The 19,209-nt window shown below is 43.8% G+C and overlaps 1 protein-coding gene and 2 long non-coding RNA genes across 4 annotated transcripts in view; 1 reads left to right on the top strand and 2 right to left on the bottom strand.

Annotated features, from left to right (window-relative positions):
- Nucleotides 1-19,209, bottom strand: part of cd2ap (CD2-associated protein) — a 187,673-nt gene that overhangs the window by 168,195 nt on the left and 269 nt on the right. The window lies entirely within an intron of this gene.
- On the bottom strand, nt 11,316-19,205 carry LOC138736754 (uncharacterized). The gene is made up of 2 exons (XR_011340556.1): nt 19,093-19,205; nt 11,316-11,866 (listed from the first exon to the last, which is right to left on the bottom strand). It is a non-coding gene; the product is annotated as an uncharacterized lncRNA (long non-coding RNA).
- The window catches only part of LOC138736753 (uncharacterized), a 52,644-nt gene continuing 52,306 nt past the window's right edge, over nt 18,872-19,209 (top strand). Inside the window, exon 1 of the long non-coding RNA XR_011340555.1 lies at nt 18,872-19,103. This is a non-coding gene — a long non-coding RNA (uncharacterized lncRNA). The remainder of the gene's footprint in view (nt 19,104-19,209) is intronic.

Genomic DNA, 19,209 nt, shown 5'->3' on the forward strand with positions numbered 1-19,209 from the left:
TAAATTAGAAGGGGGTTGAGTTAGGTTAAGTTTAGTTAATAGTAACAAAGTTTGATTTTGTTTTTATGTTTAAAGAAAATTAAAAGCAACTTTTGTTCAAGTAACCAATTGTCTTGGTGAATTTATTTTGCTGCTGGATTTTGGAGTCCTCTGGGCTCGTAACAAATTGAAATTGAACTTCTGGAGAAAAGGTACCATCAAGAGAAATGTACCTTTCTTGTGAACAACAAAACTGAACCAACTGATAATCTCTCCAACGTTTAATTAATTCTTATTCTGCCAAAAAAATTCCTGGACAAATTCATGCAATAGGGCAAAGTTGTACCTACTAAACCAAAGCACTAAACCATATAGAAAGGCTGGTTCAATAACTGACAACTCTGGGGCTTGTGGATATATTAAAATATCAACACCGAAAAGCAAAATTCACTGGCATCTGCTTTCAACTTTGCAACTTCTATCCACCTGCAGAAGAAACAGCTGCAACCGACACAGTATAGAAAACACCAACATCAATCATTTAATCTGTGAAAGTTATCTGCTGTGGCTACCAACAATTTTATTTTAATCTTCACTTATATTGGTAGAAAACCCACATTTTTTTGTCCTCAGGAGATGACATGGAAATTGTTGATTCTATAAGGAAGGATGAAGTGGATGAAGATCACTGTACTCATTCCCATCTCAAAGGGTCTCGAACGACCGAGGTAAAGAAACCAACTTACAACAGCCATGATGATCAACACTGTAATTAACTAACCAAATATGTACATTAAAAACAAATATCCAGTCACAATTTCACTTTATTGCATCACAGAGCAAACCGTTATTAAGATATTCTGCAAAATAAAGGAACTCTGAATTTCATAGCTTAACAATTTCAATTATATTCCTCTTTTTACCTTGTGTTATGATATTCAGCTTTATGTTGAGCTGTTTCATTAAAATGCTTTTAAACCACAAGACCAATGCAACTCAAGTTAATATTCTATCAACAGGAATAGAGTGCAAACTTAAGTTGTCACGGTTGTGTGCTTACCTTCGTCGGGAGGAGGAGAGTATGAGGATCACCCATGAGCCAATGAGGTTTAGCTGGGTGGGGTTTAGAGAGTTAAAGAATGCAATGTTGTGTCTCGTGAATAATGAAGAAGAATGTTGACTTCATGGTGTGCTGAAAGAAACGAGTGAGCGAATTCCTTGTTTGTAAGCTGTGTTAAATTAGTGCTGCTACAAGTGGTGACCCCATGAGTTCACAGTACCTTCTAATTTAAAATGGATAGTGATAAGGACAAACCCTTTACAGGAGAGGTTGAGGAGGCCAAACTAAACATTTCCCCTGATTTCATTAATAATGCACCAGCGGTTTGTGAACCGCAAAGCGTGTTTTTCTGCCCTCAGTGTGACAAGTCAGGTCTAAGTACATTTACTCCTGTGAAGTGGAGAAGGTCTTAGTGGATCCAGAAGGTAATCACCCATACAACATGCTTAAGGAGGCTATTCTGTGGCATACTCTGCCATCTAGGGCAGTGGTTCTCAAACTTTTTCTTTCGACTCGCATACCACTTTAAGTAATCCTAATGCCATCAGTGCTCTATGATTAATAAGGGATTGCTTAAGATGGTAGGTGAGTGGGAAGGGAAGGTTGAGAATCACTGCTCTGCACCCAATTGTTGCTGAAATATTTTGCTTGAGAAAAATGGTCAATGGTCCATTTCCTTTGAAGTTATGAAACTGTGCACATAACAAGTCAATGAGGCACCAATGAGTGGTTTTCAAACATTCTTTTCATCTACATACCACCTTAAGCAATCCCTTACTAATCACAGAACACCTATGCCATAGTGAGTGGAAAGAACCACTGATCTTGGGAGACTTGTATTGCCCAATTACTAGCTGATGACAGCCAAGGCGATAGGCCACTGTCATAGATGTTGAGGAGGTGGCGCAGGCTAGCTGAAACAGACGCTGTTGAAGGGGATTTTTGAAAAAAGAGGTTCCTTAGATATTTACTGCGTCACTTTCAAGAGCATTTGGTGAGTGTCTTTCCAATGTCCACCCTTGATCAGTCAGCGGATCATGCCAAACTCGTTATGTCCATGATCTCTGCATTGAAGATAGGACGAGCTTCTTCCCCGAGTCAACAGGAGCAAATGGAACAGGACAACTGCTTATTGTACCTTGTGAAGCACAAGGACCTTATCAAAGGTAGCACCAGCACCACAGCAATAATTGAGTTCGAGCAGCAAATTGCAACACTGACTACAAAGATCGAGGATTTGGGCACACAATGGAATTCCATCCATTGACCAGGTTAGAATCGTGGTGATCGAGGATGCAGTAGAGGAAAAGGACGGGATATTAGTTAGAAGCCACTTTTTGACTTGTACAAATGGCAGCAGAGAAACGATCAGGGTTAGCAGTAGAGGCAAGTGCTGCCCATGGGCATGTTGTCCGCCATCTCTTCCTCAAAGACCGTTTCTAGGGTGTTCAATTTCTTGTCGATTCCGATAAAGAGATTTCTATGGTTCCTCCATAGAACACAGATACCCCAATGTCATGTGTTATTTTCAACCACAAATGATTTTCATATTCAAACATATGGCCAGAGGTCACTCACGTTGGATTTTGGACTCAAGAAACCTTTTTGGTGGGTTTTCACGGTTGCAAACATGGCAAATTCTATTTTGGGAGCAGGTTTTATGTCACAATTTTCTTCGTTGGTGGGAAAAAAAATCATTGTGTCATGGACCACAGCTCTTGCATGCAATTGAGTTGCCTCTGTCATCCCTCCAATGTAGTCAGCTGCCTGACGAGCCTTCATCCTGGCTCCTGCTCTTTCCGAAACTTGCTCAAGTGTTTCCCTCACCTAGTGACCCCATCATATTGCCACACAAACAAACAAACCCACCATATAGAGATTTGGGTTCCTCCAGTGGTAGCGCAGGCTTGTAGATTACTCCCAGACCATCTTAAAATTGTAATTTGCCCACATGCAAGAGTTGGGCATAATCTGTAGATCTGACAGGTGCTGGACTTCACTATTGCATATGGTTCCAAAAAAGTCTCCTGGGGATTGGTGACATTGTGGTATTATCGTGCCCTTGTAGCTAGCTGCTCTATGGAGCCTATAGCGCAGGAGAGGTTATAGCTGTATGCAGGTTAGCTTAGAAAGAATACGCTGTTCCCAGAAAGAATGACACAAACCCAGTTGGGTGGAGTTAACACTGAGCTTTATTGGGCTCACAGCCCTGCTTTTATTCTCAAGCTGAGGGGCGTGATCAAAACCCTCTCAGCAATGATTGGTGCGTTTGTGATCTGCTTTCCCTGAGAGATCAATTAAGCTCTTTTGGTTGTGGCCAATTGGAGGGCAGCGCTGCTGGCCTCGTGCAGCTTGCTGGATCGTCGCATTCGTCCTTCATTTTGTGAGGCCCCGTGGGGGAGCTGCGAAAGGCTGCCACATCCTGAACAATTCCAACATTCCTGACCGATACAACATCCCCAATTTATGTCTTTTCAGCAAACCTCTACGGCAAATATGCATTTGCAAAAAATGAATATATTACATGCTTTCTATCAGATTCTAGATGAGCCTCCTGATATCGCAAAGACAGCAGTAATTTGAGTTTCTGCAAATTCTATTCGGTCAAGAGAATGCAGCTTAGACATTCCAGCAATTTAGGGACCACATACTCACCAGCCTCAAATTTTGAGTTTATATCGACGATATTCTGGTCACAAATGTGGATGAAGAGGAGCACAAGTGCCACCTTATTTCATTGTTTCAGAGGCTTGATGAGTTTGGTATTGTGATTAATCCCAGTAAATGTGCTTCTGGCACTGCTGCTCTTAGATTTTTTGGATACGTTATACAACATGGCATCGTGCCCAATTTATCGAAAGTGCGAGATTTGCGAATTTCCTACAGCAGTTACATTTTTCCAATTGCAACTTTTTTTTTTAAATGACATGATGTATTTTTAAAATCGCCAATTCCTGCCAACTATTGCTGCAGCATCTCTATAACCACTCACTGAACTACTCCGTGCCCAAAAGACCATTAACTTTGGGAGACGATGCCATTTCAATGACGTGAAGACTGTGCTTGTGAATCCCATAATCCTTGTACATCAAAAGCCCAACACCTTGCTCTCTCTTACCATAGATACATCTGTCAGTGCTGTGGGAGCAGTGTTAGAACAATGAGTCCGTGGACATTTGAAACCTCTGGCTTTTTTTTCCCAACCTCTTTTTTAAAAAAATCACTGGCTCAGGCAAAGTATAGATCTTTTGGACGAGAACTCTTGGACATTCATCTAGCAATGAAACATTTCTGCTTTTTATTGGAAGGTCATCCTTTCACCAATTATAGAGACCACCAGCTTCTTACGCATACTGCGAATACAAGCACACATCTTTACTAGCTCAGAGAGATTCAGCACTTGGACTTCATCCTACAATTTTCATCAGACATACAGCACATCCGAGGAAAAGTGAATGTCGTGGCTGACGCCCTGCCCAGGTGCAACATTGACACCTTACATACAAGGCCATCGATTTCAACGCCATGGCTCGTTCACACCACACCAACCCTGATCTCATCAGATATCACCAGATCAACTGGTCTTTTGGTGATGAAGCAGGAAATTTTTGAGTCCCTTCACAATCTATCGCATCCTGGTAAAAGAGTCAAACAAGGTATGGAAATGTTTTATCTGGCCTCATGATAAACAGGATGGGCAAGGACCTGGCTGCCATGTTAATGCTCTAAAATCTCCAGATACATGAAATCCAAGCTGGGGAATTTTGTTGTTCCGGATTCCCCATTTCCAGCACATGCACCTAGACTTGGGTAGGCCTGCTCCCACCATCTCGGGGATATACTCATTTGCTCATGTGTGAATACTGGACTACCAGGTGGCAGAAGGTTATTCCTATCACTGACATCACTGCAAAGACAGTCACTAGGGCTTTCGTAGATCGTTGGATTCCATCTTTCGGTGCTCCGGTTACTATTACAACAGATCAAGGGCCTCAGTTCAAATCAGCGTTGTTCCAAGCTCTCAGTGATCTTCTGGGCACTACCCACATTTGCACTTCAGCTTTTCAACTGGAGGTCAATAGCCTCATTGAGTGTTCCATTGACAATTAAAGGCAGCATGAATGTGGAGTGATTGTTTGCCCATGTCTCTACTTGGAGTACAAACTGCCGTTAAGGTAGATCTTGGGATATTCAGCAGCAGAGCTAGTTTATAGACGTCAGGCAAGTTTGTAGACCCTTGTCCAAGCATAATGCTCTGTGATCTGGCCAGTTATGTTGATAGTCTTTGGGTAAATGTTAGATTACTCCAATCTACTCCTCCAAGGAAGGTGTCACCTGCAGTGTATGCGCCGAATGATTAACAATGCTGTACTCATGTATTCCTCTGGCACGATGCTGTTCGCAAACCACTTCATCCCATTTACAATGGCCCATTTCAAGTTTTATGACAGGGATGCAAAAAGCTGATATGGTTTCCATCGACAGGTTGAAGCCAGTGTATATCGATCATCCATGTACTGCGTCAAAACCAGAGTTAAGGACCAATCGCACCCTGGCCAGTTGGACCTTGCATTGTTTTGCACTATCGCACAATGTCCGGTTGAACTGTCAGCCCTCCGGACCATTACGTACCTTGGGTGGTGGTCTGTTGTGGTTGCGTACTGTTAGGTCTGCTTTGTTCATGAATGAGTGAGACAAACACCAGGCTGAGTCGAAATCAGGGTTCTTTGTTCTTTATTACCGGATTGTAACACTTGCGACTAACGATGTTAGCCGGAGAATGCATTCTGCCGTTATCAGCAAAATGGTGATTTTTTATACCCTTGGATACATGCTTAGAACATCATCATATCATTACTTGTCCAATGACTAAAACTGTTGCTATCCTTTCCCTGCTAGCTTCCTGCCTCTCAATCCATCAATGTCTCTCTTATCTTGTAAGTACAAGGATGCATTCTGTTACTCCTTAGTACTGGGTGACTCCTTCTCCGGTCCCATCTCATGATGTTTTACCTAACAGGAGTACAAGGACACCTCCCCTTCTTGTTACTGCCCTGTACAGGGTAACTCCCTACACATTCCCATCTCATGATGTTTTACCTTACAGTACTTACATTCGTTGGGAGGAGGAGAGTGAGCGTCAGGATCATCCCTGTGATAGTGAGAAGGTCAGAAGGGTTTGGCTGGATGATGAATGGGGAGTTGGAGAATGCAATGTTGTGTCTAGTAAATAATAAAAAGAAAGTCGACTTCATGGTGTGCTGAAAGAAACGAGTGAGTGTATTCTCTATTTGTTTGTAAGCTGTGGTAAATCAGTGCTGTGACAAACTATCATCAAATATTTAAGACATTTTAAAACTCACTTAAATAACTCACAAGACACCCAGATCAATTGTACTAAAAAATTAAAATGCCCTTGTAACGGTAGCTACACTGCTAACTGAAGGATCGCACAACCAGACGGGTTGAGTTGGGGGGCCCCAACATCACCTGGGTGTCACGTGAGTCGCCAACCGCGACCAGCCACTCCCCCCCCCCCCCCCCCCCAGAACCGATGCCAATGTTCTTTTTTTGCCGGGTGGCCTCCTTCTTGGGTTGGGCCACAACTACTGGCTCGGTGGGGTCAAGGTGGGCTAGCTTTAACCTGTCCACCATAAACAGTTCCCTCTTACCACCGATGTCCAGTGTGTAAGTGGACGATTTTGTACGACCCTTGTATGGTCTTTGCTGTGGACAGGCCCCATCTGACAAAAGCGTATTCTGCGGAATAGAGCTCGCTGGGGATGCAAGAGGCCCGTGTGTCGTGTCAGGGCGGCGGTAGGAGTGTGAAGGAGTCCAAATGGGCCCGGAGGTGGGGAAGTAGACAGTGCAGTGACGTAGACCGTGCGGTGACTGCTGGGGGTTGTGAGGTGCATTGACTAACTCACTGGGTAGGGCTAGCGGTACAACGTAGACCAGCGCGACCGATGACGCCTGTAGGTCTTCTTTGGGTGTCGAGCGGATGCCCAGGAGAACCTGGCAGCTCGTCCATCCAGTCGGGGCCAGTGAGGCGGGCCATCAGTGCCAACTTAAGGTGGTGGTGCAATCGCTCGACTAGCCCATTGGACTGTGGGTGAAAGGCCGTTGTGTGATGTAGCTCGATCCCCAGCCTGTTGGCGAGCTATGCCCAGAGCGCAGAGGTGAACTTGGTGCCCCGATCACTGGTGAGGTGGTTCAGGACGCCGAATCGGGCAACCCAATCATTCAAAAGCGCTTGGGAACAGGAGTCCGTGGAGGCATTTGGCATTGGGATCACCTCGGGCCAACGAGTGGTGCGGTCGACCACGGTGAAAAGGTAATGGTTACCTCGGGAAACGGGTAAGGGTCCGACGATGTCCACATGCATGTGACTGAAGTGTTCCCGGACATGTTCGAAATCTTGTATGGGCACTCTGGTGTGCCTGTGTACCTTTGAAATCTGGCAATGGGTGCAGGTTCTGGCCCAGTCCACAATCTACTTCTGAAACCCGTGCCAGATGAAATGTTCTGTCACCACACAGACCGTGGACCTGATGGAAGGTGGGAAAGGTCATGGACATGGTGGAAGACTTGCCGGCGCCATTGCTGGAGAACCACTGGATGTGGGGTGGCCATGGAGACATCACACAAAACGGTGCCCTCACCGTGACGAGTCAGGAGGTCCTGGAACCACAGGTCCGTGATGGCAGTCCTGAAGGCCCGCGTCTCCTCATCGGACTTCTGGTCCCAGGCAAGCTGGTCGAAGTCGAGGCCGGGTATCAGCACGCAAATGGCCGGTCGTGAGAGTGCGTTGGCGACCACGTTGTCTTACCCCGCCTTGTGCCAAATGTCGGTGGTGAACTCTGACACGAAGGAGAGGTGATGCTGTTGGAGGGCCGACCAGGGATCTCTTGCCATAACGAGCACCTGAGTGAGGGGTTTGTAGTCAGTAAAAATGGTGAAAGGCCTCACCTCCAAGAAATAGCGGAAATGACGCACCGCCAGATACTGCCCAGCAATTCACGATCGAAAGCGCTATACTTGTGCTCTGGCGGGCGAAGAAGTCGGCTAAAGAATGAGAGTGGTTTCCACTGTCCGTTCACCTGCTACTCCAGGATGGCGCCAACAGCTGTAGCAGAGGCATCAACGGAGAGCGCCATATGCAGGTCGGTGCATGTGTAGACGAGCAGGGTAGCAAGGGCATCTTTCGTGGCTTCGAATGCCCTGGCGGTCTCTGGAGTCCAGGCGAGTGTCTTGTCTTTGGCCGCGATGAGGGCAAAGAGCGGCTGCAAGATGCACGCTGCGCCTGGAATGAAGCGGTTATAGAAATTGACCATACCTGCGAACTCCTGTAGCCCCTTGAGGTTGTCCAGACGTGGGAACTCCCTGACTGCAGCGACGTTCGTAGCGGCAGGTGTAGCTCCTTCAACCGTGATGGTATAGCCCAGAAACTGCATGGACTCTTTCCCGAACTAGCATTTGGCCAAATTGATCATTAGGCGGAAGTCAGCCAATAGGGAGAAGAGGGTGCGCAGGTGAGCCTTGTGTTGTGGCTGGTCTCTGCAAGCGACAAGGATGTCATCCAGGTAAATGAATACGAAATTCAAATCCCTACCCACTGTGTCCATGAGGTGCTGGAAGGTCTGGGCGGCGTTCTTGAGCCCGAACAGCATGCATAGGAAATCGAACAAGCCGAAGGGGGTGATAATGGCCATTTTGGTGATACCCATGCACCAGGTTGACCTTGGAGAATACCCTCACGCCATGCAGGTTGGCCGTAAAATCCTGGATGTGAGGGATCGGGTAATGGTCAGGTACTGTCGCGTCGTTAAGCTGTCGATAATCTCCGCAGGGGTGCCTGCCGCTGGAGGTTTTCGGGACCAGGTGGAGTGGTGAGGACCAAGGACTGTCGGAGCGTCGAATGACCCCCAGCTCCTGCAAATGCGTGAACTCTTCCTTCGCAATTTGGAGCTTATTCATTAGGAGCCGGCGTGCCTTGGCATGGACCGGCGGGTCTTGGGTGGGGATGTAATGAAACATCCCGTGATCGTCCATGAGTGCAAGCATCTTGTCCATCAACTCGATTGGAGTTCTGTCCCCCCCAAGGTGTCGAGGTACAGCATCCGAGTGGCACGCTGGCACCTGGAGAGGCCGAGGGAGCCGGTGAGCACCCGCTTGATGGTCCCGTACTTATCTTCCACGGGTGGGTGCTGAACGAGGTGCAGTCCTCCTCTCCTTTGACCAGCGGTGGCCTGGTCCAGGGTGGCAACCACATGGTAAAACTTGATCGGATCCGATGAAATCTGGTGGAGGTGAAACTGAGCCTCTGCATGGCTGAACCAGGTCTCTGACTCCTGAACCCAGAAGTCAGAAAGCTTGATGGCTATAGCATTGATCGAAGGGTTGTTCAGGTCAGATTCAAAGACATTTGAACCTGTGGGGGTCACCAATTGTAGCGGCATCTACACTGCTAACTGAAGGATTGCACAACCAGACGGGCAAAACTGATTTATTGCAGGCTGCCTGGCTGATCTTATACTCCCAGCCCGGACCTGGCTGAGAACCGTGCTGGGGGGCCCCCGACGTCACCGGGAAGTCACGTGGGTCGCCAAGCGTGGGCTTCTGAGCCCAGTGTCGAGGTCAGGAGGAAACCTCCGACAGCACCATTTCGTCCGGCTGCCCCCCCGCGTGCATGACAAGCAGGGCCGGTTCATCTGCCTAATGGCGTACCGCCACACCCTGTCAAATACTTGATACATTACATGTTGCATCCAATGATTTGAAGTTCCAAAATAACTTGTAAACCATTTTTTTTTAAGACAAGGACAAAAACACAACTGTCTGGACAGGTAGAGGGAGAAATCATTAATTAGGAAGTAGGTGGGAAAGTAGTGAGAGAAAAAGTTAAAGACATAGAAACAGAAAAATCAGGTGGGGGGGGGGTTACCTAAAATTAGAAAAAAAAAATCAATATTCATGCTGTTAGGTTTAAGTATGTCAGAAGAAATATGATAAGATCCTCGTTTACATTTGGCCTCACCCCAAAAATGGATGACATCTCCACTATCTTCTGTCCCACACTCAATCACCCCCTCTGGTCCTCTCCCCTAGCTTTTTTTCCCCCCTTTGTTACAAGTCCAGAGGACCCCAAAACCCAGCAGCAATATGACAAAGGGTTACTTTGCTTTTAATTATCTTTGAACATGAAAATAGAATCAAACTTTAACTTATCTCGATTGACTCACTTAACCCCTTCCAATTCTAAGCGCATGTGTGTATAAGTTCAGCGAAGTTCTTTGATTCACAGTCCAATCTCACTGGTTGCAGGCAATGCTTATACTGTGCACAGAAGTTAACATTAATAAAGTTCACCAGGCTTTGGTGCTTAACAGGTAAATGGTCAGAAGGATTCTTGTTGGTTTTCAGAGAAAGTTTTCCTCATTCCAGGACATCCACAACTTATTCCTTTTTAATCAGCCATTCCAGTGTCTTTCTGATGAAACTTGCTCCCTTCTGATGAAACTTGCCCCCTTCAGGGTTCTCCAGATGATACCCTCTTTCTTTCAGGTCACCACAGAGTTCCTTTCTGCTTCTCCTATTCTAAGGGAAACACCAAACAGCCAGTCCTCCTCTCCTTTGCCCAGGCAACCTTTCTTAAGCTTGCCAGCTTGTCCCTCTGGGATCTCCCTTACAAAAGCTCCTGTAAAAGTTCTGTGTATTAAAGTGTTTGTGTGTGACCTGCTCTAACAAACCTTTCCCAATTTATCTCCCAAACCCCTCTATTTACTCTGTCACGCCTGAAGATATCCAATTTCAACTATTCTATTTTGGTCTTGATTAAAGCTCAAAACATTGACTGACTTTTTCTACTCATGGATACTGTCTGGCCAAATAAATTCCTCTAACAATTCATTGTCCACTCAAGATTCCAGCATCTGCAGTATGTGTGTTTCTCAACACACCTTCGTATTTTGGTTTAGGATTTACTCAACAATGAAGTAAAGGCACACTGCAAAGCCTTGATGAAACAAAGTTAGTTTAAAAATCAAACGGTGCAACATTCAGAGCAACTGTACTTTGCAACTCCAATGGCAGTAGTCAAAATAACAAATAAACCTGAGTGAGCATTAGGAGTCCTTTAAACAAAAGAGATTGAACAAAAGACCTCCTCAGTGGATGCAAAACATCCCATGCCGCTATTCTGAAGTGGGAGTAGGGGTGTGGAGATCATCAGAAATTCTCTGGCCAATTTTCTTCCCTGTTAAACATCTTAAAAACATTTTCAAGATTTAAGATTTTTTTTTAATCAAGTAATAAAACAGAAAACGTAATATTACACAAAATTTCCTTTGGTCCACCATCAGGCAGACAAAGATTTCCCATCAGCAGAAATCTCCCAGCACCCATTACATTCAGTCACACAGCCTTCAGTCCAAACCATCAGCAACCCGAGCTCCAGACCCAATCCTCTGACACGATCAGGAATCCTTCAGTATCCTTGGCCTCTCTTGCAGCTCGGATCCAATAACTGGTACCCCTTCAGCCAGTCTCCAGCAGTCCACAGCCTGGTGCGAATCCCTTGATCATAGTCGCTATCAGCCCACAGTCCACATTGGCTTCTCAAGTCATCAACAGCCTTCTACTTGCGAGTTCTCCAGCCTCAGAGCCTCTTTCTGGTTTGTCCCATGGGTTGTTTCATCTGCTTCTCCTTCTCAAACAGGGGGTGGTCTCCCTCTTTTCTAGTGCTCTGAACTAGTCCTCTGCTTCTCTGGAGTCACAACTCCTTGAGACCGCTGCCAAACATCAGCGCTGCGATCTTGGGCCCAGACCCTGTGGTGGCAATATTTTAAAATCATAAAATATAATCTTTTTGGGGAATGCTCATACAAAATGGAAGCCATATCTCAGCATTATAACATAAGGGTTTGGAAGGTCCCACTCAAGCCTATGAGTAACATGGAAAGATGCAAGCTTTCTTTTTATTAGGACTCTAATTTATTCCTTGTTGAAAGATTAAGTTGAATGTCTGTCAAATTTGTTTTTTTTAAATATTCACAGCCGTTGCATTCCAGGAAATTATTGCCTTTTCCCTGGAATGCACACGGTGTAAAAAAAAAGTCAAAACAGGAATGAGGGTGCCACTCCCATTCTACATTTTACCTCCTAGACCCCAAGTAAATTTCCCAGAATGCCTGCAGTCAAAAGTTAATTGCAGCCATTCTGTAAACAACTGGCTAATGAATGGCACGTATCAATGACGTGCATTTCAAGTTCTGCCTCTGTATTACCGCACTTACGGCATGCTGTCAAAGTCGTGCAAGAAAACGGAATTTTGAGTTTTGGTCGCTCGTATGTAATGACCAATGCCAAGATGTCGGACATTCTTCATTCCAGTAAAATCATGCAAATTCTATCTAAAAAAAAACATTAATAAAAGGTGTTGATGTCATCTAGACTGCTTTTCTTGTGCAAAATGATGTCGTGGGCAAACAGGGAACCAATGATTGAATGGATTACTAAGGACAAAATGTGAAATAGGCCAATACAAAGGAGCATCTGAAAAGCAAAAGTTATTAATTGTCTCGGTTCGACAATGCAGAGCAACACATCAGAGAAAGCCATAAGTTGCCAGACGGAGAAGTATTGGTGGAGGTTAAAAATAAAAGAAACAAAACTGGGAATCAACCATTTAGCACAGCATGCCAGTTTTGCTATTCAGATTATGACAAGACTTTTTTTTAAAATATCCACATCAGCGCCACATTATTGCCCAACCCTCATTTTTCTTGATTCCCTTCCCATACAACATGAAACATACAGCAAAGGAACAGGGCCTTCAGCCCATGTGTAGCATGGGACATCATACCCAAGCCAAACTAAATTTTACTGCTTGCACATGATAGACCACTACTCCTGGCATCCTGTTCCAGGCATCCACCACTGTGTAAAGAGTGCATCTTTAAACTTCCCCAGCTCATCTCCAATGCACATCCTCTTATATGTGACACCTTTTTTTTTAAAATCCTGGAGGAAAAGATTCTGACCTTATCATTTTAGAAACTAAAATTAGGTCTTCCCTCAGCCTTTGACATTCCAGAGAAAACAACCTAACTTTGCCCAATTTCTCTTGCATACTGTCTATCTCCTTTCATTTGTCCTCCCAAACTGCATCACCTCACACTTGCCCAGAATCAAATCCATCTGTTATTTCTCTACCCATACCTGTAACTGATCTGTATTGTAGTGCAGACTTTGACATCCCTCTACGTCGTCCACAAATCTACTAATCTTAGTGTCATCCACAAAGTAATCAACCCATCCACCTACTTTTTCATCCAAGTCATTTATCTATAACAACAGGGGTTCCAACACCAATCCTTGCAGACCACCACAAGTCACATGCCTCCAGCCTGAACAAATACCTTTCATCAGTACCCTTTGACTTTTTTGTGCAAGACAATTCAATATCCAAACTATCACTTCACTGTGGATCCTGTGCATTTGTTCCTTCTGGATCAGCCCACCATGGAGGACCTTGTCAAATGCCCAACAAAAGTTTCTGTAAACAACATCAACTCCCCTACCCTTATCAACCACCTCTGACTCCTCCACACAAAAAAACTCCATCAAATTTGTAAGTTCTAAACACCCCCCATACAAAGCCATGCTGACTAATCTGACCATGCATTAACAAATGTGTGCAAACCTTATCCTTAAATATCCCTCTCCAATAGTTTATCTATCTCTGATATGACATTTACTGGCCTACAATTTCCTGGATTATCCCCATTTCTTTTCTTGTACACAGGTACACCATTGACTACTCTCCAACACCTCATCCACGGCTAGTGAGAATACAATGACTGCCGTTAAAGCCTCAACTCTCTTGTCCCTTTCAATCACCTGTCAGGCTCTGGAGACAATGTTCTTCAAACCCCCAGCACCATTTCTTTCTTGATCTCAAGGTGTGCAACACATGAGCAATCCTACATTGTGCCTCTTATTATTGCCCTCCTCTTGGGATTCTCTTGAATTCTGCTCACTGAAGACACTTCATGACCCCTTTTGACAGAGCTGGAGCCCTTTCCTGAAATCCTTGTATTCCTCCAGGGCCCTGACTGATTCTAGCTTCCTAAATCGGACATAGGCCTTCTTTTTCTTTTTGATTAGATTCATGACATCTCTCATCATCCAAGTGCAGTACCTAAATGTGCTGACCAAAAGGCAGTCAATATTTCAGACCCAAGCTCTTCTTCATGCTCGTCAAAATTTGGCCAGCTGCCTGAATAAGGTCATCTAAGTTTGTCTTACCCTGTCCTTCCTCTTTACTGGAACATGCCAGTCCGGAACTCCCTTTAGCTAAAGGGATATCAGCTACTTCCAATAAACTCACTCCAACTCCTGACTAATGAGGTCATAATATTCCCTCACCCATTTAATATTTTCCCATGAGGTCCAGGCTTAATTTTATTCATAACTACCTTGAAAATTTATAGAATTGTGATCGCTCTTCCAATAAAACTGATCACCTGGTCAGGCTCATTTCTCAGCACAGGTTCCAGTGTAGCCCTTTCCCAGGTTGGTCTATCTACATGCTGCTTCAAGAAACCCTCCTGAATACACTGAATTTTACCCCATCTAATTTTTTGGCACTGAGGATGTCACAGTCAATACTTGGGAAATTAAAGTCTCCTACAACAAAGCTGCAATTATATCCTACTCCATTACAAAGCCTCCACATCCTTCTTGGGTAAAAAATTATTAAGTTTTACTATCATCTAAATGAAACAATTTATTTTCACCTCTCCTGAATTTCTTTTAGACTTGCTCCTGGTTTTTAGGCATTCCTGTCAGAAGATACATTATCCCTGCATCTATACTGTCAGACAACAGGAATTTAAGGAGTTTTCCTTTCATTTTTTTTTGAAAGTCTGATAAACTGCTTAAAGGACAAACCCACCAATCACTCCAGGAATCAGCCTGGTGAACCATCATTTCACTTCAAACAGATCCTTCCTGGGGATCGGACTATCACATTCCAGGGCTCTATATGTGCAAACAGGTAGGGCAAATGCATCTTTTAATTATGCAAAAGATTGAGAGTTAACACTTGACTAACCAAGTCACCCAGCACTTTGAAGTCTGAATGAAGAAATGCAATATCAATATGCAGCAGGTTAGAGATAAAAGCAGGTAGAGGCAAGTATGAACCTTTCTTGAGTACAATATGCTATATGAAGTAGAAGAATAAATCTGATTTGCACAGCAAATCAACCAAGGAGAAAATGGGTAAGGAAATGGGAGGAAATTGTTGAATCAAAAAACACAAATTAGTTTCAATTATGTCTGAACCATAAAAAGTGAAGAAAATCTAATCCTGAGTGAACTGTTTTGGTCTGATGACTGAGTAGAAGAATCAACGTCATAAGAATTATTTCACTGCAAGTCTTAGTTCAAATGTAAAAGAATTACTAAGCGTGAGAGTAGCATCTACTTGTGAGAACAGATGTGCAAAAATAAACTGATCAGCAAGAATAATAGTATCATGTACAATACATCTCTGGAGAGATGTACAGTATAAAGAATAAAGTTTATAAACAAATTTGAAATTGCAATCAAAAATCAGACCAATTTAAATTTCATTTGTCAAATATTTACATTTGATCTCATAAGCATAAAAGCTACATAAAAATAACATTTATCTGTAAAGTTCTACGAACAGAATGCAAAAACGATTGCCAGTAGGCTTCTCAGTATCCAATGGACAGAAGGACCTTGAATTATTGATTCTTCTGAAAGAATGCACCTACTCGTACTGTTCTCTGGTGAAGAATCTAACAATCACTATTACTCAAATCATCTAGAGCAAAGTTTGAAGCCACAACATAATAAATCAGAAGCATACATCCAATGTCCAACCTGGCCACACAAGTCAAAGCATCACACTATCATACACTTGAAAATCAAAATATATAATTAAAGCCAGTGGTGTTTCAATTAGGGCCTTAAAATTTCAGTATTCCATATTTCTACATACAACCATGTACTTCACAGTGCATTTCCTCACATTTATTGAAAAATACATGAAATGAAGTCATCTAGTAAGTGCTGTTCCAACAAGAGGGGAGGACTGAGACAATCAGACCAAGCCTAATACGGTTTCCACTCAACTTCCACAGAAAACATATTCTGCTTCTAATTTTGTTTATGAAAGGCAACTTTAAAACATCTATCCATTAATTTTGTATTTTTACTGTCAAAGTTGCAAAATACCAAAGGAACTACTGCACAAATTAAATCATCCACTTTTATTTTGCGTACCAGACTAACTTTTATTTTTAAATATATATAAAAATCTTGGTTAACTGTGTCAGGATACAGCACAAGTATAATACTTCTACAAAACAATCAGAAAGGAAAATTTAAAATATCAGTAAATTTCTTGAAAAAAGTTTCATCATAAACATTCCCATCCAAAATGCAATTTACAAGACACCATTTTATGAGTACACCAAATCCATCTATCATGTACACCAAGTCCATCTGCAATCTGCATGTGAAAAAGGAAGATAGCATACAAATCAATGTGTACTGTCAATCAACTTATTAATACTCTCAAGTAGATGGGATTCTACTGTCTGCTCACATACAAAACCAAGGACTGCACCACCACAGCAATCATTCAATTATTTGCATTGTAGGGTAAATAGGGATTGAGAGGAAAGGTCAGGTAACCAGAGTTGAATCCATGGCCAGATCAACAAGATCTTGTTGAATGGCAGATCAGGCTCAATGGGCCTGTTAGCCCAATTCTGTTCCCATTTCTTATTGGACCCAAGAACAGAAACCCAAAACAAAAATTACATTCCATCACACCTGTCAGAGCTCGTTTGGATTTATTACTTTTTTTCCCCAACGTTTGCGTTGACTTTAATTCCATCTTGTTCCAGCTTCCTGCAGAGAAATCCCAGCTATTGAGCTGCTCAGCAAAGGAAGTTATATGCCTGAAATTCTATTCTTCCAAATATTTTTTTTGTGGTTATCAGGAAACCAGTCATCCATGTCCTCAAGTCTCAGGATTCAGGTACTCTTTTTCCCCAAATTCCCATCATGCTGAGGCTGTCTCACCTGAGTGATCATCAGCTCATGTATATTCTGCATTCCTCAATCCTCATATCTCCTTTCTTCCTTCTATTTGGTTCCCATTCTCTACTCAAAGTCATGGGCTGCCCTTTGAACATCTGTCCACATACAAGGAAGAACCAAGCAGAAAACATCCAGTGACCAGAGTGGAACTAGAAATTAAGGACAAACCATCGTCATCATTTATCTTTGATTGATATTAGTTAGATATTCCTGAGAAATTTATGTCAGCAGAAACTCTCATAACTTTTAAGCAGAATTTAGGCAAGCACTTGAAACATCCTGGCTCCAGACTAAATGCTGGAAAATTGATTTAATGGAGTCAGAATGACATGGAGACAATCTGCTAAAGGACCTGCTTCCCTACAGTACAACTTGGATATTAAAAACATGTCAATCCAAATTTTACATATCCAACCACAACCACTTATTCTTTTGCTTGGGGCTTTTTGTTCACTGAAAATTAAAAGTTCCACAGATAAGAATTAAATTATTTGACTGGGACAGGAAATTATTTGGCACCCGTGCTCTTTGTAATTTTTATAAATGACCTGGATGAAGAGGCGATGGATGGGGCAGCAATTCTGCGGATGAGATTTCAATCCAGCTAAGTGGGAGGTGATGTATTTTGGAAGGACTAACCAGAAGGCTGAGTACAGGGTTAATGGTCAGTTACTCAAAAGTAAGGTTGAACAGAGGGGCCTTGAGGTGCAAATCCAAACATCCCTCAAGGATGTCGCAAAGGGATGCTAAGATTCATTGATAGGGAGGCATTTAATTCAGTAGGGAGGTCATGTTTCAACTCTACAAATTTCTGCTAAGATCGCACTTAATGTATTGTGTTCAGTTCTGTTCACCTCATTAGAGGAAGGATGTGGAAACTATGAAGAGAGTGCAGAGGAGATTTACCAGGATGTTGCCTGGATTGGGAAACAAGTCTTTTGAGGCAAGGTTAGCAGATCTGGGACTTTTCCCTTTGGAGCATAGAAGAATGAGAGAAGACGATAGAGGTCCTCAAGACTGTAATAGGGTGGACAGACAGCACCTGTTCCGAAAGCAGGATCAGCAAACACCAGAGGACATATGGAACTAGAGCACCCAGAGGAAACCAACGTAGTTGTGCGGAGAACAAGCAAACTCCACACGGACAACACTGGATTTGTGAGGGAGGAGTTCTACCAACTGCCTCACTATGCCAAAGGAGTGGTGTAAAGACTAACCATTTCGATTCCATGGATGGAGTACAAAGCTAAGGGAGGGAAGTTTAGGGGAGACATCAGGGGCAAGGTTTTTTTTTCAACAGAGAAAGTTGTGGATGCCTGGAATGCCACGGATGGTAGTGGGGGCAGTTAAGAGACTCTTAGACACATGGATTAAAGAAAAACAGACGGTTATGGTGTAGGGAGGTTTTATAAAAAAAAGGGGATTGACGGGTCGGCACAACCTCGAGGACCGAAGGGCCTGTATTGTCGATGTATTCTCTTCTACAATGACTCAACAGTGGGGCGCAGTCTACCACTGTAGATCATTAACAGGGAACTCCATTCTAACTCCAGCATTAAAAACATGAACTGAAGGTCAAATAAAAGTTAGATTCGATGCAGTTAATAAGTAAACTAAGTCAATTGCACCGGAAATCCGTCCACTTTACTCCCTGATTTGCCAAAGTCTTTTCCCTTCCCCCCCCCCAGCGAAACTCCGCCGCCCCGTTTTACTGTTTATCGAAATGTTGCCTCCTCCTCCAGCGCCACGAATTAAAAGAAAATGGTCCCGGTACAGAGTGGGGGGGGGGGGGAAGCATCAGGGAGCAAGCGAGGACAGGGGTTGATCCCGTTGGCTCCAGCTGCTGGGAGAGCGGAGGGCGCCTGTGAATAATTCAGTGGCGAACTGTGAGCTGGGACCGTTGCCATTACCTGGAGAGCAGGTCAGTCATCACCTTGCGGCTCCGCAGCCAGCGCGGTTCCACTTCTCCCTCCCCTCCGCAGTGACCCCACCCGGCCCAAGACCTCCTATCCCTGGGTGCCGTGTCC

Source organism: Narcine bancroftii, chromosome 6 (genome assembly GCF_036971445.1).
Source record: "Narcine bancroftii isolate sNarBan1 chromosome 6, sNarBan1.hap1, whole genome shotgun sequence".
Classification (NCBI taxonomy): domain Eukaryota; kingdom Metazoa; phylum Chordata; class Chondrichthyes; order Torpediniformes; family Narcinidae; genus Narcine; species Narcine bancroftii.